Source organism: Excalfactoria chinensis, chromosome 2 (assembly GCF_039878825.1).
Source record: "Excalfactoria chinensis isolate bCotChi1 chromosome 2, bCotChi1.hap2, whole genome shotgun sequence".
In the NCBI taxonomy this organism is placed as follows: Eukaryota; Metazoa; Chordata; class Aves; order Galliformes; family Phasianidae; genus Excalfactoria; species Excalfactoria chinensis.
Window position 1 is genome coordinate 2244343 of NC_092826.1, and position 25406 is coordinate 2269748.

The following is a 25406-nucleotide window of genomic DNA, read 5'->3' on the forward strand; positions in this document are numbered from 1 at the left end:
ATTGACCAATGGCAATCCTGAGTTGTCCTTCCAGACAGTATGCATCCATAGAAAGTCTTGGCTTATGCAAAAGGAAAGAATCTACTGCTGAGGACTCGGTTCTTTGATTCCTTTGCTCAGCTTTGACGCTAGCCATAAGACACCTTTCACAAGTGTGGGAGTTGGAAGTCTTGAAGCAAGAACACATTATCATCTGATGAAAGATGAGGTAATTAATCTGCTACATTTGGATATTTCTTTTCCTGTCCACAGATGCTTCATAAGGAGCTGTTTTGATTTGGCTCATAGAGGGTATAGAAACCTCTATTTAGGTGAGTAAGGAAAAAAATGATGCCTTCCCATCCAAGCAAACTATCAAAATGTAACTTTATTTTTGCATCTATTTATTTGGCTTTCCTAATGCACCAGAGAAATATTAAGTGTCATAAATGCACACAGAGAAGGTAAAGTACTTATAAATGTACACCCAAAAGAAAAGTAACTCAGAACTTAAACCTCTCCAGTTGATACTCCAGGAAATTACAAGAGTATTTATTAAAGATGGATAAAAGGAAAATCCTTCAAACTTGTAACGTGCCAGTGGGACTCACTGGTACAGGTTATAGAAGGAAAAGATATGAAGTGATTCTTCACACTATGATTGGCCATTAATGACAAGTAGTAATTAGCAACATAAGCAACCTTTAGGCAGTGTTTTTAATCTTCCACATTCATCTCTAGCAGTAAGGTGTTTGGGATAGCATTAAAGCTACTTAGGATTAAAGCATTCCATCTCCTAAACATTGAGCTTTTGGTCATGGAAACATCATTTCAATGAAAGTCCCCTTTTCCAGATACAATAAAAAGTTATAAGTGTGGTTGCTCAGGACTTGCATGGCAAATGTTGCCATTCCAGCTGCCTCTCTCTGTCTTTTACTTTTATCACATTCCATTTTCAGAAATTGATTTTGATGCAACAACACTCAACAACGTGTTCCGTAAATCTTCCAAATTCCTTATCATCCCAGCCATTCGCTCTGACCACCATCTGGTCTTTCTCTTTATCACTTTCTTTCTACAGAAAGATAATCTTCACGTTTCATAAATTCAGTGAACACAGGTTGGGGCTAGAAGGAGAAGCAGGAAATAAATTTGCACCTGTAAGAGTAATCATAGAATCATATAATCATAGAATTACTCAGGTTGGAAAAGACCTTGAAGATCATCAAGTCCAACTGCAGCCTAACCTGTAGCCTATCTCTTAAAAAACAACCACGAAACAACACCACAACAACAAACCTCTGCTAAATCATATCCCTGAGTACCACATCCAAACGGCTCTTAAACACATCCAGGGATGACGATTCAACCACCTCCTTGGGGAGCCCATTCCAGTACCTAACCACCCTTTCTGTAAAGAAGTTCTTTCTAATATCCAACCTAAACTTGCCCTGGCGCAACTTGAGGCCATTTCCCCTCGTCCTGTCACTTGTCACTAGTGAGAAGAGACCTGCCCCACTCTCACTGTAAGAACCTTTCAGGTACTGAAAGACGGCAATAAGGTCTCCCCTCAGCTTCCTCTTCCTCAGACTAAACAGCCCCAGCTTCCTTAGCCTCTCCTCATAGGGCTGATTCTCCAAGCCCTTAACGAGCCTCGTTGCCCTTCTCTGGACCTGCTCCAGTACCTCCATGTCCTTCTTATGCTGAGCTAATAAGTTGGCCTTTATTTTCTTATACTGTTGATTGCTCAATGGATATTTTGATAATCAGTGGAACATTTGGAAACATGCTCATCATCAAAGGAGTCATAGGTCAGCGACTTCATTCTACTAGATATCCTTTTACCTCCCTCTAATGACAAGGACTTGGGTAGAGGTGGAGGGGTCTCATCCCCTCATCAGCTCAGGAAGTCATCATGGAGGCCTAAGATCCTCATAGCTGACAGTTAAAAATTAAGTTCTTCATAGAGAGCTTCTCTAGGACAGTTGTGCCTGGATCACTGTGTAAAAATATCTTGCCTATTACCAGCAGCTCAGTACTTGTCATCTTTCTCTTATGATCAGCAACTCACAAAAGGAAGAAGATTGAATATATGTGTTTGCAGCGTTTAGTTAGAGAAAGATATGCATGAGCATTTACCTGTGGCTGAAATATGACTTCTAAAATCCCAGTATCTCTATCTGGAAGTATTGGTATAAAACCAAGTTACTTCTTAAACAATTTTAGAAAATTGCCTGAACATGTTAACGTTATATATGGACTCATTTAAACTACTACATGGTGGAAATGACAGTGATTCATGATCTATATTTTATCAAATGCAATTTGATATGGAATGCAACTGAAGGGATTGTGAATATCTGGTAGTCAAAGAGTTTGGCAACAATCACTCACTAAAAATTGGCTCTCAGATAAGCTGCTATGAATGAAAAAAAAGGAGCTCACAGAAACTCAAAATGTTTTCCCAGTGGAAGGGAGGAATGAATGAAGAAACAAAGGAGAAAGAAAGAGAGAAAGAAGACTAAATTAACTGCGTTTTTAACTAGCAATTTTAACAACTCTTCTCTGATGTTTTTCCCAAAAACATGGTTGGAAAACAACCACCTTGAACAGATTTGAACCTTGCTTCTGGAACAACTTGTATTTTAAAAATAAACCTGCCTTTCACTTGCATTTCAAAATGCCTCTTGCTTCCCAGTTTCAGTAGAAGAGCTCAGGGGTTAAGAGAGAGCTGTCCTAGGCTGAGAAACAATTTGCAGCCTTGAATTTGAAATGGTTGCTTAGCAGTAAATGTCTCCTTATGTACCACTCCCTGATGGAGGTGTTTGCTATTTCATATATATATAGTTAGCTATAAAGATCATATGTAGGAATATATAAGGAGATATATTAATAGGAGCTCCCTCTCAGAATCAGAGCGTTGAGCATAACTGTAAAAAGCCAAACCCTTTTAAAAGCAGTGGAGCATCACACAGAGGCAGCAGCCCAACCAAATCAATGCTGCACACGTAGAGACTGATGCAAACATCAATTTGTACGAAGCACACTTCTGAAGGAGTTTCTTAGGATAATTTCTTCAGCTCAAAGGAAACGTTGGGATGGTACTAAGTGTAGGTCATTCTTCATTAAATATTTTGTATTTTTGCTTAATATGTATAGTTTTATTCCAGAAGGGATAGTTTTGTTCATGTAGTTCATCCTCAGGCAGAATGAGACCATTGAGTTTTATCCAGATTTTCCTGAACTTAGCCCAGAAACCCAGGGTTAGCACAAACCCTGCCATTATCCTTTACTTCTGTGTTTTCTGGCTTCTGAGCCTTTCAGTTGCAGCAACTTGCTGCAGTGTCAATATCTCAGATGCTGTTGTGCCCATAAAAAAAAAAAAAAAAGCAGAGATAACAAACCTTGCAGAAGGAAGATCTGTATTTATCTGCAAGACAGAGACAGCTTCCTTTGTCCCAACCCATCCTGTGAATTTGCACAGGCACCAGCTATCACTTAGGCTCTTCTGCTTAGGCAATCAGAAAGGCTATTAATGATTTTCTCTTTTCTGGTCAATAGATCACAGGGAGAAGCTGGCTGGCTTTTACCCAGACCAGTGGAACAGGCTTTCCATAAACTACTGCTCTCTTTTGGCCTATTTAGGTCAGGAGTTAACAACCCTTATCACAAGCAAGGGTTCATGTCCTGGCGTTTAAAGTCAGCGCACGCCAAGCACGCTGCCAGGATGAGCAGCCCCTCTCATCCCGTTAAAGCAGGGCTGAATGGCAACCTGTGCCTGAGCACTGCGGAGTGAACAACGCTGCAATATGCTGCCAAATACTCGCAGTGCATTTTGAGTGAGCTGTGCACAGAGGGCTTTTCTGGTCTAAGACATAAGATAAAGGAATGGTGCTAATTCCCTCTTTTTAGCAGAAAATAGACTGCGCTGTCCCAGTCTATCAGACAAAAATGAGTAGGTCATAAGGAGCTGCATCAGTCTGCAATAGCTTTGGCCCTATCAGTGCTCTCCCTGTAAGTCAAAGGGGTTAGAAGATCTATCTTTTATCATCAGTGGAGTGAGTTGGGCAGGTCTCAAGATCCCTTAAAAGCTTTCTGATCAGATCATGTGTCAGCCTTCTCAACAAGACTGCCATGCCCCAAACCCGGATGGAGAGCAGAGGTGAACAGAGGAGTTGTGTGTTCTCCCTTTTCCCTCCCCAGTCCACCATGCCATACCCACACCCAGAAACAAGAGAATGATGTCCATTCCCAGTATCTCAAGACAAGAGTGCTAGCCAGACTGTGCCTTCCAGATGGGTTTGCCCTGCTGTTCTCTTTCACCAATAGAACAGCTGAGGACAAAAACTGAGCTAATTTCATTGACCACTTTCTACAGCTGAGACACCTCAGCCAGCTGGCGAATGGCACCAGGACAAGAGGGAGCCTCCGTTCCCAGGCATAGGGCAGCATCTTCTCTTTTCTCTCCATCTCTCTGCATCTCTCCCATCACCCCCTGTGAGGAGGAGACCAGATGCCACCAGCACAAGGGAAGCAGAGGACAAGGACAGGCGGTAGCAGCTGCTCTTCTGAAGATGCCAACGTTCACCCTGTTGCTGACCAAAGACCATGCCAAGGGGGGGGATTACAGCATCCTCCTCCCCTTTCTTCTCTCCCCACTCCCTCCTGCCCCAGCAAAGCAAACAAGGCAAAGGGCTCTGTTGTTTTAGACCCCTGAAGGAAAAGAAGAAGGAAAGAGATGCCCATCCTCCCCAGCAAGCATGTGACAAGCCACAGAAGAGCAACACTGCTGCCAACCCTGGTGACTAAGGCCAAAGAGAGAGGAGATAGAGAAACACAAAGGCCTGCTTGTTTGGGTTTTGTTTGGGGAGTTATTTGAAATTCAGCAGCGACTGGCATTGGAGAACAGACTCCACTCAGAGCCTCTCTCTTCCCATTCATCCCAGCTCAGCAAAGCAGGGAAAGGGGGGGATGCAGGCTGAGGATCAGGAAAAACAACCAGTCTCCTTATAAGAATATCCGCCTGGTAGGCTGCCTCTGCCCATGGGGAGGCATTCAAACCAGGACTCCATCATCATCGGAGGGAAGTTGCCTCAGGATGAAGCATGCCCACAGCAGCCTGGCCAACACCTCTCTCCTTAGCAATGTGTTGGCAAGCCTCCTTCCCAGATGCTTTTCCCCTCTGCTCCATTTTCCTCAGGTGTAACATAAGGGTAATACTTGCGTATTTAGGTAATCAGGACATTCCTACACTGAAAGCTGTAAATGAGTAAAGTCATCCCTAAGGAGCTGAAAAGTAGGGAATAAAAACAGATTGGGTACAAGTAAACAACATAGCCAGAAAAAAAAAAAGAAGGCCATGTGTCAACCTAGAAGGCATTGGTGGAGGCATTTCCAGACAAAGTGAATCATTCTTGTCATGCTAATTTCTCGATTTCTGCAGGCCACAGGCAGATTCTCCCTGACTTTGTTCTTCTACCGAGGAGTGGAGCTTGGCCTTCTGTGTCTTTGAGCATTTGTTTCAGGGTATTAGCATTTGGAATGCCTGGGAAACTGGGGCAGGAATGACCTCAACATAGCACCAATCTGTTGACTTTGGGGAGGGGGAACTTCTAACATGGAGTGGGGGCAAAGAAATGGGGTTGTATAGCAGGAAACTGATCCTTGGCTTTGCTCTGAAGGACAACGTTACTGTCCAAACTGATAAAAATCTTTAAACTAATACCTAAAATATTTCATCTAAAATTTGGGCAAGCAGATCTAGTGTCTAATTTAGTGTTTGTCAACCCTGCCTGTGTCAGGGGGTCTGGAAATAGATAATCTTCGAGGTCCCTTCCAACCCAGGCCATACAACTTGTTAATCATATCTAAAATATTGCATATCTTACTTGGGCTCATTTTCAAAGAAGTGAGGCTGTGTTGTAGAGAAAGACAATTAAGATGACCAGGAGGAAGGAAGGAAGGAAGGAAGGAAGGAAGGAAGGAAGGAAGGAAGGAAGGAAGGAAGGAAGGAAGGAAGGAAGGAAGGAAGGAAGGAAGGAAGGAAGGAAGGAAGGAAGGAAGGAAGGAAGGAAGGAAAAAGGACTCTTTAAACTAAAGGGCAGCACTGCCATGAGAATAAATGGGCTTGTATTGCCATATATATATATGTGTTGGGTTTTCTACTTACCAGAAAAATTATAGTTCTGGACAGTTAGTCCTGTATGACTAACAAGGCAATCTCTTTGCTACCATTCAGCTGGAGTTCACTGGGAAGGCTTCAGGGTATGTTCTTACAGTCCTGTCCTTTCATATTTAACACAGAGATGGAAAAAGCTTCACACCTCTGAAGCCTCTGTCTATATAGCAAACTCAAAAGTTGCTTTTGCATCAGTGTTCTTCTCTATTCCTTGAGATGCCTACTGGGGTTTTCTCTCAGGTGTTTGGTGAATCATCAGCAACAAGATGAAAATTTTCTGCTTTAAAATTACATTAAAGCCCCGGTATCTCAAGGACCTATTGTGACATTTTACAGACATGACAGCTACCTTCTGCAGGAAGGAGGTACTCTTTCCTCTTGTAGACTCATCTTTACTTCAGGTCTTCCATCTCTAATGCCTTATCACCAAAGATACAGGTATCTTAGGGGTCTAAGGCAAATGTCAGAGAGGAACTCTATCCTGATAGGATGCCCAGGAAGGTATTGGAGTCACCATTCCTGGAGGTTTTCATGACAAGGGTAGACGTGGCAGTGAGTTTTAGTGGGCATGGTGGTGATGGGTTGATGACTGAATTAGATGAACATAGTAGTCTCTTCCAACCTGAATGATTCTATGATATAGCATGATGTCAACAATCAGATGAATGTGTCCAAGACCAGCAGCACTACTCTGTCCACAAGGAATTATCTTGGAGTCCTTTTTTGAGCCACAGATTCCTGGTAAGCCTCCAGGAGTTGTTGGACACCACAATACTGGGTACCAGATGCCTCTTGTTCTTACACTCCCCTCCTGCCTTAAATTTCTTTCCATGTCAAGGTGAATGGAGGCAGCAGAGATGAAAGAAACTTGCTGAGCCATGTCCTTAACATGACAGAAATATCTGTGCATCATGAAATCTAACTCCAGAGAAATAGAAAAAGCAGACTATCTCAGGCTGAAAGGGATCCACTCTTGTGGTAGACGCCACGTCCCTGGAGACGCTCAAGGTCGAGCTGAAAGGGGGTTCTTAGCAACCTGATCAAGCTGTAGTTGTCCCTGTTCATTGCAGAGGAGTTGGACCACATGATCTTTAAAGGTCCCTTCCAACTCAAACTATTCAATAATAAGTACAGTGATCCTTAATCCTCTCCCTTCACTATTACCCCATGTTGCATCTTCACCTCAGTCACATCTAATGCAGTCATGTCCAGTATGTGTACAATGCACATATTTGCATCTTATGGATAGGACTCTTGTATTTTTCTCCACACTTATATCACATGTTTAACTCTCACCTGCAAGTCCAAGGTTCCTGTTGATAAGTTTCAGTTGTTTATTTTTAGGCGAACTTATGTTTAGACTTCTAAAAACACAACTCATAATCTCCAAACAATGAACCTAAAGGACAAGCCCTTTTCCAGCCAGGATGCTGATAAATGTAGCTATGATGCCAGAGAGACCTTCACTCCTTCTGAACTGCTCCTTTCAGTTTCTAGGATGCTGCTGTTAGAGAGACAAAGCTCCTTGGAGACTGAAAGAAAAGATGCAGAGGCGAATGCTTTTCTCCTCACAGAGACAGTATTCTGTCCTTATTACTGCTTGGTAATCTCCTAGTTCTTTTTTTTGGACATACTTCTGCCCTCAGATACTGCCACAACCAACGCATTCACATCCACGCAACACTCAGCAAGGCAATGCAGTTCAGAGTTAAACTCAACCTGGACACAGCCTCTAGCCCTGGAAGGAATGCCACTGCTGATGGTGTGACCTTGCTCGGGGAATATCCCTTCTCTTCTATATCCCTATATCCCCTCCCATGCCTGGCACCTTGCTTGTTCCTTGGCACTGACACCTTCTTTGGTCTGAGTGCCCCTTATCACTTTGTTCGCATTGTTATTTTAGATTGGATGCCCTATAATACTACTTTGCTTGCATTGTAATCGTGCAAAAAATAATAACAACAAAGCAAAAAAAAAAAAAAAAACAAAAAAAAACAAACAAAACAAAACAAAAAAAAACAACCTTAATTAATACAAATGGAGGCTAAAAATATGAATATTCCACTGAAAAAAATAATGGCTTCTTCTCAGGAGATTACTGGGGTAGACACGTTCACATGCATTTTATTTATAGCTCTAGTTTTACCGCAGTCACTCAGTCAAGCATGGTCAGGACTGTATATAGGCAAACGCAGTTCACTTCTCCCCCTTCTCAGCTTTAAAAGGCAGAAAACAGCTTGTCTAGAGTGTTTGCTGTGAATTTTATGAGCACGACTTAATCATAGATAGAAAACAGTTGCTCGAGCAACACAGCTGCAAGAAAGGGATGTAGATCCACCCATCTCTGCCCCCCTGGTGTTATAGATAGGGCAAAGAAAACAGTAGAGAAATCCCTAATTGAGACCCACTGGGAACTCAAGTCTCACACCAGTATATTACAGCTTGGGGATATTTCTCATTACTGGTAACAGAGAAAACAGTCTTGCCCATAACCATGCTCCAGCATGCTGGAGTCTCCAGTGCTGTTGTGCAGATCAGACCAGATCTAAACCCAAAGGATTAAAGCAATAAGGAAGGAGTGAAGTTCCTTTTGGAAAACTCTTTCCAAGAAAGATTGCCTTCACTGGAGCTTAAGCTGTCATCACTTTAAGGAGAATCTTGGTTCTCCATTCATTCTAGGGTCTTTTGCCAAGTCTTTCTCCCTTGAAAGACTTGTTTCATTCACCACCACTTGGGAGATTCTAAAGCAAGATAGAGTAATAATACTGCCTCTGAAAGGTTTGCTCCCACCACAAGACACTGCATAGCAATGCATACAGTTATCATGGGGTGAACCAAGCAATTTAACTCATGAGTGTGTTATGTGCTGGCTTTATGTGGCCTTGTCTTCCCCACTCTCAAGCATGTTATTCTGTGAAGAGATCACTTAAATCAAATCAAACAGGGCCAAAGCTACAGCACCAGCTACTGAGATGCTGGGAGCAGTGATCAAGCAATAAATTGGATCTACTTCATCTTGCTGTCATCCTATTCCCTCCCTTCACTGTCATCTCTCTTCCAACCCTCATTCTCAGTGCTGTTGAGTCGAGATGCTTCTTGGAATTATTTTTTTAAATGCTTTCCTGGAAGAAATAAATAAAAATAATAATACATTTTTTTTATTTTTTTTTCTAAAAAAAGGGGGGAAAAGTTGTTTTCTCCATGACCTCCTCAAATTGTATTCTGTTTGGAATTTGCCACTGAATTTAGAGTATGTGTCCAAGTCACATTACCATGAAAGGACACAAAAGCAGTAATCACAGGTAACCTGTTGACCAGCGGTGCCTTTTAATTGCTTTGACCTGCACTTCTCCTTGCAGACTACGACCCTCTCCTCCTGTGCTGTACTGTGGTAGGTTGGTAGAAATCATATTAATTCCAACCCATCCAGGAGCAGATCTGAACCAATTTCATCCACTACAAACTTGTGCTCTGCAGCCACAGATGTCATCTTTTGTCATTTAGATCTACCTTTGTCTCTTGGCTTGAAGCAAACAGGAGGGGAATCAGAATCTCCCTGACACAGCAAATCTAGGGAAGAGAAAGGGGGAATCAATTTTTATAATATGTGTTTGGCACTACATAATAGATATAACTCTAAATGCAAGCCATAAAGTTGGAGAGGCTTGTAAATTAAATCCATTCTGTCCCTTTTAACTAAAAAGTGACCTTACCATAGAATTAAATGTGATTTTTATCCAGTGATCTATGGAGCTGTAAAAATGGCTGATGGTTGCAGTGTGTGCGCTATAGGACAGAGAGGAGCCCCCATATAGGTGTCTCCACACAGCTCAGCACATGAACTGCTGCTTGCCACACAGTTTACCCAAAACCACTGTATGGAATAGGATTTTCACCAAGAAGAGGGTGATCATGTACATTCTGAGAGTCCATATTCCTACAAGGTCTAGCCAGACACTGAGTGGGACGGTGCTGCTGGAGGAGGGCTTAAATCATATTATGTTCTGAAAATCAGGCTGCCTGCACAAATGCAAGGCATATCTTTATTTTATCCTTGTTCAGTTTACAGGGCCTTAGCTACACTACAAGAGGAGGAGAGGATTAGAAAGTAGCCTGAGGTTCAGCAAAATGACTGAACGAAGGAAAAATTGGGGGTGGAATGTCCTTGATTGTTCATGTAGTGATTCCATCCCCCTGCTTCAATAATCATACAGGAGAATCTGAAATACAAAAGATTTGACATTGGAATTTAGCCCAGAGGACACAATTTAGGATGCTCCTGAATGGTTTTAAACAGCCAGAAATTATCAGGCTTTGTCTCACAAGAAAATATAGTTTTGAAGACTCTGCTGGGTTACAGGTTGGCATTCATGCATATAGGCTATCAGAGCCTGCAGGAGATGCAATGCTCCTAGGAATATAATCAACACACGATTGAAGGCTGTTCAGCTTCCAATCAGTACAGCAGTGAAGAAAATCACTTCCCCGATGCCATGGGTGAAACAGATGCTCGGAAAGTCAGTCATGTGTTTCCTCATCAGCACTGAGAAGTGGTGCATAGGAGGAGCCAAGATCCTTTCCAGCTACTGAATGTCACCGAAGCTTGGATAAAAAGTGGTGCCAATTCCCCTGTCCCTCTTGGCTCTCTTGGTTTTTCCATGTGTGCACTGAGCAGGTGTTGAATTGTGAGCCATAAGACTCCATCAAATGGCCAAAATAGATACAGGGATTCAGCCCAACTAAGTCAATGTTGTGTAAGAGACTCATTTCAGATTCCACGTTCCACTGTGTTCACCTCAATGGGTTGTGGAGCAAGCCACTGAGTTCAGCTCCCTACTGCTAGCTGGGTTACTCTTCAGGAAACTCCAGGTTATCCCCAGAGTCCTGTCCTAAGATGTGGTTTATGTACACAGCCTCCTTCTCAGCCTGCTCATCTATGCCAATGGATCCTTTCTCATTTTGTTCTTTCACTTCCACACCATTTAACTGTTAGCAAGGCAAAGCCAGGTGCTATCCAAGGAACAGCATGCCCCAGGGACTATCACTAAAACACCGCAAACCTACTTCAATTCCAGGAATAAGGAGTAAAAAGATCTTTAAAGAGTTGGCTGAACAGAGTACAGCAATTCTCATCCTCTGTCAAAGCCTCTTCTAGCTGCCATGGTGCTAACAGCATCACATTTAGGTAGGCTTCCCCAGTATTCTCTCACTTTTAATATTTACAAATAAATGCTAGAGATTTTCTTCTGAGGAAAGAATGCTTAATGCTTTACCAAGTCTCAACCATTTCTGGGTTCTCTACTCACTGGAGTTACAGATTATATGAAATCAAGGATTACCATTAGCAGCTGGTGACTGCATTGGTCAAAGCTGATCTTCTCCACTTCTTAGCTCTGAACTCCTATCATACCAGGACAAAAATGCCAGGCTTATTGGTGTTATTGTTTCAAGATTATTTATGGTTAATGTTTGGCAGAGCCCAAATTCTGCGGCCATTCAGAATCTGCAATGGATCAAGTCAAGAACATCAGGATGGGGAGACTCACCAGTAAGAATCCTTGTCTGCAAAGTAAAAAGAAAATTAAAAATTAAAGCTTTGAAACTGCAGATGGATTCCCAAAAACAGAAATTTGTCTGCCTGTGTGGCTGCTTTTTGTCAACAAGAGATCTGCCACCCCCACTCTTTTTTCTACAGCAGGATTGGGAAGCACGTAGAGTTAGACACCCTTGTACAGGAGAACCAACTTCCCCTACTTCATGAACCACCAGTCCAAACATTCTTGAAACTGAGAATCCCTAAGAAAGAGGCACAAATAAACTCACTGTCAAGAGATGGGAACAGCTCCCCAAGAGGTTCGTGGATGGCTGGAGCTGGACTGGAAATGAAGCAAGATTAGAAGACAAACTGATGTTGGTCTCATCCTTGCCAATAGTTCACTTTCCATCTAATTCAATCCAGGGAGTATCCATCTGACTTGTGCTCAAGACCTTTACATTAGCCATACTCAAGCTAGATGCTGTACCACCCACAGCTACCAAGTGATAGGACTTTAAAAGAACTCATCAAGAAAAGTTTAGAAAGCAGACAGCATTGTCGAGTAGTCTGGGAAAGGATAAAGCACATTGACTTCAACTGATTTGCCCTGTTGATTACTCAGGAAACAGCCAGGCTACTTTCCACAAGGACAGAGAAAATAGGGTATAAGTGGAGACTCAGTAGCCAGCAATTACAATTACACCTCTGGAATCACCTTCCAGACCAAAAGCCAATTTGCACATCTGAGCCCCCTTCCAATTATCCCTTCTCTGACTGTCTAAGGAGTTGTGACAGACACACTGATGCTTCAGAAAAGGACATCTGAGTGGCAGGATGCTGTACTGGGCCCTGAGTAGAAAGTGTGGTTGAGCAACATCATTAATCTTCCACCCCAATTCTGGCACTTGCACAAGGGTGACTGATCTCTTTCCACCTCTTCTCCCCCACAACTACAAATAACTTCCATGGGGAGATTACTCTGTCTGTTCTGTAGTCAACAGCAACTTCAAAAGGGCTTAGTGCTAAAGGAAAACCTCAGAGGGCCAGCATTAAGTGGGAAACAAACATAGCATTTGAGTTGTAATTTGAGGTGGGAGGCTGGGGTTTTAATAACCACATCACTACAGCATGCTGTGCACCTCACAGTTCATAAACTGCATTTATGAGTACAGGAAGTTACAGGAAGATTTTTTTCAGTCCATGTGAAATGCAGCCATGTCTGGTGTGGAGCATCTGACGTGTTTAGTTGTGTTTGGAAGCTGTATTTAGCTTTCCTATCACTTCCCAGCACTGTCACTTGCACAGAAGCAGAGTCTGGTAAACAAACTCCAGGCCTGGGAAAAGTCGTGTCCTATTTAGATCCAACTATCACTTCTAGAGATGATTTGAACAAGGGAAGGGAGGTGTGAAGAATCACTGTTTTGTCCCACATTCTCCTCACCACAGAAAATGGAAAGCATTTTGAGCTCTCATATAAAGGTACTGGCGTTTTGTATTCAAGATAGGAAGGAGATGTTTAATATCCTGAGTTTCCTCTTCTTCCTTCATTCTTTTCTTTGCTTACGTGAGAACAAGAATGGATGTTCTATTTGGGGGGGAGGTGGGGAGGGGGGGGAGGAGGGTTTCAGAACTCAGGGCAATGGAAGAATATAGTAGGACTCCTTCCCAGGCAGAGAACAGTCAGATAAAGAAACAGAATGGCCATGCAGGGCTTTGTCCCAGCAAAGAGCCCAAAATATGCTACCGTAGAGTCCCACCATGGTCCATCCTGAAGTATGTACTGAAACACAGCCTCCAGTGTTTTTTCCTTCTGCTTGCCATATACAAGTCAAATCAAGTAGGCAGCCCCTGAAAGCATCTGAATCCAATGGGAGCATCAAAACCTCACAGCATTCATGTTCCACCTTCACAGAATCACATGTACTTAAGACTGGGGACCTCTGGAAACTGCTTAGTCCAATTCCTTGCTCTCCACCCTTCATATTCCTTGGTCTTGGGAGGAGGTAAGGCTCTGGACTGTGGCTGCCCTATTATAGAATTGCTTCTATCTGCCCTTCCAGTGGCATTTCTATGCTTGCAAGAGATGCCCATGGACAGGCAGTTGCACATACCTAGAGGGGTGTGTTGGGTACCTCTGCAACCATGACAACTCTTTGCTGCACAGGATGCCTTCCTAATATTTCTATGTATCATACTGAAATGGATTCCACAGCTAACTGGCATTTTGCTGGGATCTCTCCCTGCTTCCCTTTTGCCCTCCCAGCCTTCCTTGCTGTGCTTCTGACTGTCACCATCTCTCCTGCTGGTAGCAGAATCATCTCCATCTGGAGAATCTGGAAGTCCCCACAGCATTGCTCTCCCTATTAACATTTCTAAAACCCCCCAAGCTGGCAGGAAAAAGCAAGTCACACAGGACTTGTTTTTTGCATTGCTCATATTGTTGTTGGTTTGTTGTTTTTGTTTTTTTTTTTTTTTTTAAAAAAGCATTCAGAATATGAAGCAAACATACATTGGCTCTTGACTTATTCCTTCAGGTGCCTTCGTGGCTGACCTGCAAGTGCCATGCTAAATAATTGAAAGGTCAGCATTATATCACATCCATTGACTGCTGAAGTGTGAACAGCTCCAAGACCCACCATCCTCTCCCACAAGAATTTGTATGTCCTTCCAGGGGTGCTCTATGGAGATAACCCTTATCACAATGTCTTAACACTCTTTCAGGCTGGTTGTATTCACTAGGGTACACCTAACACAGTGACTTCTCCAAAATCTAAGCCCATCCCTAGATCCATCCAAGCTTCCCAGGAAAGCTGCTCTGCCCCATGTACAGTGAGAGCAGCACATCAGAACACCGACTAACCACTGCCAAACTCCTTTCCAAGCATAGATTCCAGGACAGCTCAACCTGAGCACTGAGTTCTGTCTCTCCATTGACCACTGATCATTTAACATCACTAAACACCTATCAAGCAGCAGGGGTACAAGCTGCTGGGTTACTGAGATCTTTCTATCCTCCCATCTGTGATTTCTGTCATCAAAATTGCAGGTTTTGCTGCAATAACCTCCAAGGAGACTTGAACACGCAAGAATGGAAGGCTCTTACAATCACCTGCACATGGTGAGCTTGCACCAACCAAAAATCAAGGTGCTTACCCTTGCCCTTCTCTTTGTGTGTGTAATGTTGAGATGTTGAGGAGATTTTTTTCTGTAATTAACCCTTGCTTTCAGCTCAATAGGTCTGATCAGATTGTAGAACAACATCTGAGAAGTGGAGATTAGCAAGCCAAGCTCTTTAGTACTTAAAGCATCAGCGCAGCTACTCAAAATCAGATTTCCCTTTCTTCACTGGCATTTGATTAAAGCCTTTTCAAGCAGTCTGTTCCAAACTCTAAATGCTTAAATTAGGTGACAGAGAAAACATGTCTTTGGTCTGGGAAATGACAACAGTATGCATCTCAACTGTGGTCAGCAGGAAAATCACATTCAGAAAACATGCATTTGTGTAAATTGGTATGGGTGTGTGCACGTGCACTACTAACACAAAGATTTGGTAGAGCTGACCAGAGCATGGGCATGCAGAGACATAAGCAGCAGGGTTCTAGAAGGGGGAATGCATTCGTAAATCAGGAGCTGAGTCCAGAAATAGATTGTGAGAGGATCAATTTTTGCTGCATACTGATTTATTCAAACCTTCCACAGTGGCAAAGCCCTTTATAACAAAATATCTGATTACAGGACTATGACCATAAATCCCGCACACCCTCCAGCAATGGCCAATGAATAACTGACTTGTTAAGGGAACAGACCTGCACTATGAATAAATCTACCAACAGGGCTTTCAATACAAAAGACCCCGTTGGGACAAATTTCTTTCTGAAGGTGCATCGACTTTCATTTGCAGGAACTAGCAGATATTTGTTTCAAGAAGAAGACAGTCATTGTTAGATTGCTACTAAACAATATGTAGTATAAACCACGTTCCTGCCCTGGGCTTAATCTGCTTGTATATCAACGGACTGGACCATACAGCAAAGCATTTTGCAGGACGATGTGTTATAAGAAATATCCTGAAAAGCATGTACTTGATCCAGGAGAAACAAAACTTTCCAGACCCTCAATCATAGAGAGAAATTAAGAAAATAAGGATTAAGAAAGGGTAAGGAAACATGGTTTGGGAGGAAGTTTAAGGAAAGACACTTATGCACAGTCAAAACACAGGAAGTAGATTTGTGTTTGGTCCTTTACTGATCTCTTTCCTCTCATAATCCGAAGGGAAGGATTTATTCTTTGATGATCAAGTCCATCTGGCACAGGGTCCCTCTGTGGCCTGGGGAACAAAACCAGGCAAGGAAGAAGACAAGCAGACCCATTTAATAGCTGAAAACACCAACGTACAGTGTGGCCAACACCTAAATTAACTGTGACCTGAACCTCTGCCCTGCAACTTGCAGTGGGTAAGATCTTCCCCTTGGTGGGGATTGCACCACAGCATCTTTTAAAATCAAACCATGGTGTTCTGCCTTGAGTAGTTCAAGCTTTCTGTGTTTTATGGAGCAGAAAGTTTAAATGATCAGCTGAGAGATTCACAAGAAGACAACAGCACAGATGGGACAGAGATAAAGTGTTCAGCTCAAAATCCATTCTAGCACGGGAATCATGATGGGCCCTGTCCCAAAAGCATTTAGATAGAGAACTCTTGATGAATATGGAATAGGTTCATCTTCCAGGAATGGGACAGTCCTAATGTAGGGTCATTCTGTAAACAGCAAATACTTTGTTATAGGTCAGATGAGCTCAGAAACTGAGGAAAAATCTCCATCTAGGAAGGCCTAATGTCAAGCAGGAGACAAGGTGAGCATATAGGCAGGAGTGCTGAAATGAAGAGATATCACATCCTCAGGCCAAAACTAGATCTTCAGGAAAAGAACCTGGCTATAATATATGCTGGTGCATGCATATGACATGCACAAAATGGTGTCCTGAATGCATGCAAATTTCCTCTGTCCTTGTCTCAGGCCACATTAATTTAGCAAGCAGCAGCTCTACGTGGAGTGAAACACATCCTGAAAACCCACAATGCTCACTGGAAGGAGAATTTCACATTACACGTATTTTGCTTCAGATACGTATATCAGCTTAATATAGAGTGCATCACGTAAGATTACAGCCATTTGTTTCTACTTTTGCCTCCACAAATATTCCAAACTGGTAAAAAGTCATTTCCTTAGAAGGCTTTTGTAACATCCTGCCTTCAAATTCCATTTTCTTTCCCCAGATCCCCTTGTCCCAGGAATAAGGCATAAGACTGTTATGTGAAAAACCTTGCAGTTTCAGTCACTCATTCCTTATCAGCTGGCCACTCCTCGATCGATGCTTTATAAAGAAATATTCAGAGAGAAAAGAAAGAAAAAATGCAGAGGGAGGTAGGACATCAAACCCTGGTTTGATTCTGATAACATTGGTTGGGGGGACAATCCGCTCCAACAAATTAAAATCAGCAAATCTCTCATTTTCTCCGACAGAGGTAACCAATTTAAATTTTCATAAAGGGGGCACTGATGTGTGTCTTTGCGAGACAGAGTCGCCAATCTAGCAGCCCTCTGATTTAAAACATTATCTTTCTTTTCCTTTTATTTCTTTTTATTTTTTGATTATTTTTTTTTCCCCTTTCCCCCGAGAGCCTCCTGGAGCAACATGACAGATTATCTCAGCATAATCAGACTAATACAAAACCCTCTCTCTGAAAGGCACCGAGAGGGATTTCTAAGCCATAGACGTGGTGACGAACAGGCTTTCTGAAGGGGCCTCATTTGCTGCTCATTTTCCTCTTTATTTAACAAATGTTGTGCTTTGTAGCCTTAGCGCTACTGCAAACCATATTAGAGAGCCAACCATCACACAGAGTGCACCTAAGAGAAAGGGTGGGATACCCTCCACTTGAGCTGGCTTGCCAGATTGCTCTCCAAGTGAGAATTTTGGATTCCAGTTGATGGTTCTTTACTTAGTAAGAAAATTCCACCAATATTGTCTTGGGGATGGGCAATGGGGTGGATAAGGTTTGCAAGGTAGATGGGACCTTCTGGAGGATGCTGTAGATTAGGATGACTCGAGTTGGACTTAATGATCCTCATGGGTCCCTTCCAACTTGGGATATTGTATGATCTTATGACTGCATGATTCTATGGTCTGCACTGACTCCAACCTGGAAAAGCAAGGATTGCCACAGATCGTTGGTGCGGCAGTTTAGGATTTGGAGATCTAGTCCCCTGTGGATCTGGGATCTGAAGGGCCACGTGGAAATGGACTCTGTCTCTCCAGTGCAGATGGGACACTAGAATACTGTTTTCCTTGTCAGAAACATGGTTGAATGCTAAGAAGTTTGCTACCCTACCCCGGCAGAGAAATCCCCTTTCCCCACCTTAGCCCCATCCCATTTCTTCCCTTGCTTTACTTCTCAAAACCCCTCATCCACCTGAGCATATGGGTGGGCTAGCAACCTCCATTAGCAAGTCACAGCTGTAAGCACACTTTCATCCCAGCACCTCCCTGCATAACCCAGGCAAGTGAAAAGCCCCAAAGACTTGGGGCAAGAGCTACAAGAAGAACACATGATGAGATGCACCAGGAGCCTCTGCATTTAACCTGACACCACACTGAGCTGTTTCAATATTTGCTGCAAATTTGCAAGATGCTCCCCTGTAAACCACCAAGTCAGGTGGCAGCTCCCTGTGCTTTAAAGGCTTACACAGGAATGTGATTTTTTTTTCCAAGGGGAGGAGGAGAGGTAATTACAGAGACAGTCTGTCATCCATCTTGAAGAAAATACTCTGCTCTTTTTTTTTGCACCTATCCTGGAAAGGTGGCAATTGGGCAGCCCTTGACCCAGGATCAAGCCCAGGGAAAGACTTTAACTCATTTGTTTACCAGCACAGGTTTCCTGGAGCTAATTAATGAGTTGGGCTGGTATACTGCAACAGGTATCAATGATGATGACAGGGGATTTCCTGCATGCTACACTTCTGCTCAAGGAGGAGGTGAATTTGGATGAGATGAATTTGACTGTGTGATTGAATTGCTTGTTCTTCTCTATTCCCAAAAAGAAGGGAATGAAAAGCCATGGGAAATCCCTCCATCACCATCCTCCCCACCCAGACCAATGACTGAGACTAATCGTTGCTGGAAAACACTCTGGGCACAAGAAGAGTGCTTAGATATCCATGTGTAGGGTCTGAGAGACCACCTGCAGCCCCAGAGTGAGCTCTTGGGGCTGGGGAGGCTGCATTCCCCCATCTTGGGCACAGGGATGAGCAGAGCTGCAGTTGTGCCCACACACTACATTTGCACACCCAGAGCTGCTCAAGCAGCACCTTACATTCACAGAGGGATGCTGATACCAGGGAGAAGTATTGGGGGGACAACTATGTGGGAAAGAAGCAATGTGGATAAATAGTGAGGGGGGGGACAAGAATGGACAGACACAGAAAGCACATGGGTAGGTGATAACCGAAAGAAGGGGAATAACTCCTGAGGGGCAGCACGTCGAGGGCGATTGCAAGCCCCGACTGCAAGTTGTTTGTTGGATTTGGGGGTGTTTTTTATTATTGTTGTTGTTTTTAATTTATTTTCCGAGGTGGGAATGTGGAAGGGAGGGTGGGAGAACTGCTCCGGAGGGCCGTGCCGAGCATCCATCTGTGCGCACCGGGGGCGGCGGGCGGCCATCGCCGGGCTGCGAGCGCCATCTCCCCGCCGCTCGCCGCAAGCCCCGGCCGCCCCCGACTGCTCCCCCCGCGGCGAGAAACGGCTTGGGATGGGAAAGAAGTGGGGCCAGGGGGATCCTGACATTCTCTTTTGGTGCCCCCCAGACTTCTCTCGAGAGAGTGGGACAGCCCCGATGCTGTGGGGAGGGCGAAGAGGGGGGCGAAGTTTGGGGTGGTTGTAAAAAGGGGACGTATACAGGGTAAAGCTATGCAACCCCTTTCCTCGTACATTCCTCACCCCAGCAGGGTTCTCCATAGGGTGGACTGGTGGTCTTGCATCCCTTTGGCCGTTTCTCAGGATGTGAGTGGAATTTACGAGCTCCCCCTTTGCCTATGACACACAGACACTTCCCAGCCTGGGTGTTGGGTCCAGCACACCTCCCCTGTCTCCCATCTTTGACAGAAACCCTCTCTGCTTTGCAGCCAGTCCTTCCCCAGTCACTAACCAGTGTTGGCACGAAGAGCTCAAGGAAGAGAAGAGAGACTTCAAGCCCCTATCCCTGCACTTGGGGCTCTGCATTGCTATTCCAAGTGCCATGGGAACAGCCAGGAGTGCTGCTCCTTGCCTGTTCCTGCCTGGCCTTCCCATTTCTCCCTCCCCACCTGAAGTTAGCAGAAAGGATGCTGCACCCTTCCATAAGATAGAGAGGGGATCTGCTGCCCGCAACCCATGCCTCCCTATCAATACCCTGTCCTGTAGTTGAGAGCCATGTCCACCATACCTAACACTATACTTGTCTCCAGCCTCAGTCTGGCTCAGTTGTGGCCACTCTGTGACCTCCTTCCTCTTCCTCAGTGAGGTGCTGGATGGAATTTGGGGCCCCAGGTTAATGAGTCATTAATTAATTAGGAACCCACTTAACATGCACGGGGAGTTGTTTGTTTCCTTTAGCAGCCCGTGCTTTGGATGAGATCCCAGCTCTGCGAAGCCTCCAGCCTCGTCTCCCAGCTGATAATAGATAATACAGATATTTCAGCACCAGCCAAAGCAGAGTCATCATCATTAATACACATTCCTCCCTTCTACGCAGCGGAGGTCGCCAGTCAACTCCAGGGCTCATCCCTCTTGGCTCTCCTTAGGTTTTGCATGGCCAGGAGACAGCAAACCTGGAGCAAATCAACAGGTAAAGGGGCCATACAGACTGCACCCCAACCTCCCCTGGGCACCCCAATAGGGTGGCTCCAGCTTTTGAGGCACTGTGATTTTTGCTCCGCTACTGCGCAGGTTTTGACATCTGTCAAAGTAGCTTTGCTCTTCCTCCACCTTCCTCCTCCTCCCTCAGCCATCAGCTGTCAGCTGGCTCGTGGTGGAGCTGGATGGAGCCTGAGCCCTGGGAAGCCTCAGCTAGAAAAGGGACTGGGATGGTCAGGGATGTAAGAGGGGGAATCCTGTTGCCCTGCATCTCTTTGACCTTGCCTTGATATTTCCCCCCACTGCACTCCTCTCTGTGCAAATGATTCACAGGGGTTGTTTCCTCTGCCAGGGCAGAAGCAGGGCTACGAGCATGAGTCACAAGCTGGAGGTACCTCACAGAGTTGATTTGCAACCTGGTGCCTTCAGTTGCCAGGGACTGATGCTGTAGAAGCCAAGAGCGGGGCACAACCACACAGAAAAGTCCCTTTGAAACCCATCTACCTGCTCCCACCACCCCAGCCCTACTTCTCGTTCCAGCTTTGGCAGAGCCATGGCTGAAATACCTCTCTGCAAAAGTCTGGAGATGCATCAACAAGCCACCCTCCATCAGCGAATGTCAGGCCGTGAAAGGAAAGGGGGCGGTGGGGGAAGAGGGAGAGACAAATTTTGCGATTCATTCCCACACAGGGTGATTCAGAACAAGATGCTTTGTAATTACGCATCCCTGATGGAGACTCCTTCTTTCCCCCCCTTCTTTCCCCCCATCCCCATAGGAAAGAGTTAAGCTGTGCCTGGGTGCCAGCATACCCTGAGATCCCAGAGCACTGTTATCTGTCTAATACTCTGATTTCTACCATAGGCTAAAAGAGATTTTTCTCCCACAGTGTGAAGCAAAGCATTGATAAACAGCATTGGATTTGGGTATTTTTTTTTTTGGGGGGGGGGAGCTCTTTGCCTCCCAGACCCACTGCCTCCAGTCTTAGGGTGATGAGAGGCAAAGCAAGGAGCGGTCCCCCAGAAACTCTCCATGAGAGACGAGGTAAGCAAAGAGCTGGGATAGGGGCAGATAAGGGCAGGATTCAAGCCCGGAGCACGCAGCTGCCTTTCCCTCCGAGACTTTGTTTGCCAACATTGCAGGCATGGAGGAGTCTCCGGAGCCCGCGGAACCACCGCAGATTAGCAGCACTTTGCAGTACAGCCCGGCTTTACTCTGCGGCTCCGTGCAGCGATGCCCCCAAGCTTTCTCCCCCAGAAACAACCCGCTCCTTGTTTCATTACCCCAGGACACAAATGTCTTTACCAACCCCCCCCCCCCCCCTCGACTCCGCACTGCAATTTGGAGCGATGGAGCATAAGTTGCTCCTTGCCATGGGAAGTTTTAACTTTCGTGCATTGCGGGTCCTGTGCATGCACGAAAGTTAAAACTTCCCATGGCAAGGAGCAATTATGCTCCATCGCTCCAAATTGCAGTGCGGAGTCGAGGGGGGGGGGGGGGGGGGGGGGGGAAAGGTAAGGGAGGGAGGGGGGAAGAAAACCTCCTCCGGGTGCTGTTTCTAGGGGCAAAAAGCAATAGGAGATGGTGCCCACCGATGCTTCACCCCCCAGTGGATGGAGGGACCCGGCAACGCGCATCCCGGAGAAGTCCCCATCCCTCCCCTCCTCAGGAGAAGGAAAGGGTTGTCGGGAGCCCCTTACCTTGCGGAGCACCCCAGGTTTTATATCCTCCTTCTTCCCTTTGTCAAATTCCAAATGGAAAGCAGCGACATATCCAGGGGTAACCAACCCAACATTGGGCAGCGCGTGGAGTCCAAAAGGCAGAGCTCACTCTCCCTCCACTCTTGCCTCTACATATATATATACATACACATTATATATATATATATGTATATATCAAACGGAGAAGAGGGGGGGTTGGGGGGGGAAATATTCTAAAAGAAATGGGAGTGGGGAGGGAGAGGAAGGGTGAACCTTTGGTGTCTCTGCAGAGAGGCAGGTGGAAGAGAAAAGCTGAAAATAATTAAGCCGGGTTTTGAGGAATCCTTAGGAGAGCGGAAAAACGCAGTTAAAAGCCAGCAAAGCATTAGATCCAAGCAATCAAGTCTTCTCTTCTTCTTCCCTCCCAAAAATATACAGCAGGCTTTCTGAGTAGCTTTCCCAGCAGTGAAGAGAGAGAACGGGTCTTCTCCAGAAAGATATGTTTGGTTAAAATCCACTCGTCTGCTTTTCTTTCTTTCTCTCTCTTCTCCCCCCACTTTTTTTTTTTCCTTTTCCTTTTTTTTTAAATTCTGCTTCTGAATCTCTCTCTGTGAAACTAGATCCAGTCTTTGTAGCCAGGGGCTGCATTAAGGATTACATCAGGCTTTTATAAGCTTTCCAGATCACACATTAGAGTGAGAGAGAGAGAGAGAGAGAGAGGGGAAGGGAGGGATGGGAGGGAGGGATGAAACGCACACACATCCACACGCGCACGCACGGATCGGAGCTTTGTAAAACAGGCGGCTATAGGCACGGACCCGAAGTGCCACAGCATTTGCATCGGGCATGCTCCGCTCGCCTATAGGAGGAGAGGATGGATGGATGGATGGATGGATGGATGGATGGATGGATGGATGGATGGATGGATGGATGGATGGATGGATGGATGGAATGAAGGAAAGAAGGAAGTAAGGAAGGATGGATGGAGCACAAGAGCCAGAAAATGCCGATGCACGTTGGCAACCGGGCAGCGCAGCCTCCCCGGGACAACTTAGCCCTAAGCAGGGAGACAGGAGGTGAAAAGGGAGCTGCGGTCAGAGGTGATGGGTGGGGGGGGGGTGGGGTGGGGGGGGTGGGGAGGAGGAGGAGGAGGCGGGGAGAGGAGGCGGTGGGGCTCAGCCTCCTATCTTTCCCAAACTTGCAGGAGAGAGGTGCTAACAGAGGGATGTGTAGGGTCAGGGAGGGAGAGAGGGATGGAGCTTTCTTGGTCCCCATCCACCGCTAAGAAGTCTGGGACATGGGACAGGACGCTGGGGGGCAGAAATCCTTTCATTCCACTACCCCCCCCCCCCCCCCCCCCCCCCCCCCCCCCAACACACCGCTTCCAACCCTGCAGACGGAAAGGGGGGCTGGATGTACCCATGCACACCTCCCCCCGCTCTGTCCATTCCCCTCCCCCCCCCCCGGTGGTCATGGATTCCCACCACGGTTATGCCAGTGAACAGCAACAGCCATTAACCCTTTCCCATTTATGTATGCGTGTATTTATTCATTTAAACCTCTTTCCTAGCATTCCTCCCAGCTTCACCAAGGCATGGCTATTGGTGTGTAGTGGAGAGGTCTCTCATCCCAGTGCAGTACCCTCAAGGTGTTTTTCAGGCTTTAGCAGATGGAGAAAGGGGGGGAAGAGGGGGGGGGGAGGAGGGAGGAGAGGTCCATTCTGTATCCCGGCAGCTTTGGGGTGAAGGTGCTGCTTCTTGAGTTTGCAGCCTGGGAAAGGTGTCCCCGGTAATGAGGACCTTAATGAAGGAGGTGGGTGGGAAGAGAGAGGGAGAGAGGGAGAAAGGAAGAGAGCAAGGGGACTCCAGCATCCTGCCAGACCTGCCCCTTGCCTTTAACCCTTCCTGCTCCAGGAGGAGGAAAGCTACTCCTTTCCCTTCAGAAGCAACCTCCATCCTTGCTGGAAAGGCACGGACCTGCCTTGTGGGGAGGCTATAATCACAGAATGATAGAATGATGCTGGTTACTCTCATCTGTGCTCCCTCTGTTCTAAAGAGGGTTATGATCACCCTCGTCCCCTCCCCATGGACACGCCAGGGGCACTTCCATTCCCCTCCTTCTTGCCTCCATTCCCTGCCTTTGGCTTTTCTCCCTTCCCTTCTTCACATCCAGCCCTTTCATCCTCTTCTCCACGCTGCCAACCCCTTTTTATTCCCCCAAAACTTCTAGGTACAAATAAATAAATAAATAAATAAAATAAAAGAGAAAATCTTTCATCTGGAGGAGCTGAACAGTAAACCCTGGCAATCCAGCCTTCCGTCATCCCCAGCCAGCGCTGCAGCACTGCTGGCCAAAGGCATCTGTGATATCTCCAGTCTCAAAGCAAGGACTGGAGCAAAGGGGCAGATGGAGCCTGAAATGCATATTTTCAGCCGACAGGCGGCTATGCTGGATTAGCAGGGTGCATGCTCAGAATGGGAATCCCTCCCTTTCTCTCCTCAGCGTCTCAAGAGTTTATTTGGTTGGTTTCTTTTTCCTTTGAGAGGTGCGCCTCCAAGTCACCCAAAGATTTCTTCTTTCTGCCCAGTGTGTTTGAGTGGGAAGCACAAGGGGGGTGGCAGAAAGCTCCCACGCAAAGCATTTGTGAGACCTGTTGGGGTATCTTAGCCATGACTTCAGGTGGTGGACCAGATGGGGGGTATTCGCTTTCCTTGCACTGAGGCTTGGGTGGAGCAGGGTACAGCTTGGATCTCTCCTATGTTACAGAGTAAAGAAGCACAGCAAAAGGAAAAAGCGTCAAAAAGTACTACAGGAAAAACAAAAATAATTTAATTTAATTTAATTTAACAAAAAGCCTGTTTACAAGCCTCAACCGCTGCCATAGGGCATGTCGGAAATCTCATGCATCTCAATGTAAAGAAAAAGTCACTGCTGCTCATTTCTTGCAGCCCTACATTGGGAGTTCCATGAAGCTCGTTGAACAGGTGAAAGAACAAGACCCCCAGATTTAAATACACGGCGATGAGAGTGTTTATCTCCCTGTTTGTCACTGTATACCCTCCAGGGAGGATTGGGGTTGAGCAGCGCATGTGAGAAGCCGGTGCTTGCCGGGACTAAAGGCAGTCA

General features: G+C 45.5%; 1 protein-coding gene across 1 annotated transcript in view; it reads right to left on the reverse strand.

The window, feature by feature from the left end:
- The window catches only part of ADGRB1 (adhesion G protein-coupled receptor B1), a 271119-nt gene extending 247738 nt beyond the window's left edge, over nt 1–23381 (reverse strand). Inside the window, exon 1 of the mRNA XM_072327390.1 lies at nt 22281–23381. The gene's annotated coding sequence lies outside the window, so the exon portion shown is untranslated. The remainder of the gene's footprint in view (nt 1–22280) is intronic.
- Between the last annotated feature and the right edge of the window lie 2025 nt (nt 23382–25406).